Genomic DNA, 288 nt, shown 5'->3' on the forward strand with positions numbered 1-288 from the left:
GCTGCCCCGCCACCGCCTCCCCTAGCTCAGGTCCTGGCTCACAGGCACACGCGTCTCGGGACTAGGCCGCAGGCAGTTCCGGCAGCGCCGGTTCCCGGGAGGCCGCACCGGCAGGGACGGTGGCAGGGCACGGCAACCAGGCCTCACTCCTGGGGTAGTGGCTAGCTCTGCGCCTGCGCGTAACAGAACACACGCCTGCCCTCGCCCTTCCTGAGGCTCCGCCCACCGCGGAGTGACGGAACGAATCCCCGCCCCCGATCGACCTCTCCTACCGCACCGCGGGCGCAC

Source organism: Tupaia chinensis, unplaced genomic scaffold, assembly GCF_000334495.1.
Source record: "Tupaia chinensis unplaced genomic scaffold, TupChi_1.0 Scaffold147123_1, whole genome shotgun sequence".
Classification (NCBI taxonomy): domain Eukaryota; kingdom Metazoa; phylum Chordata; class Mammalia; order Scandentia; family Tupaiidae; genus Tupaia; species Tupaia belangeri.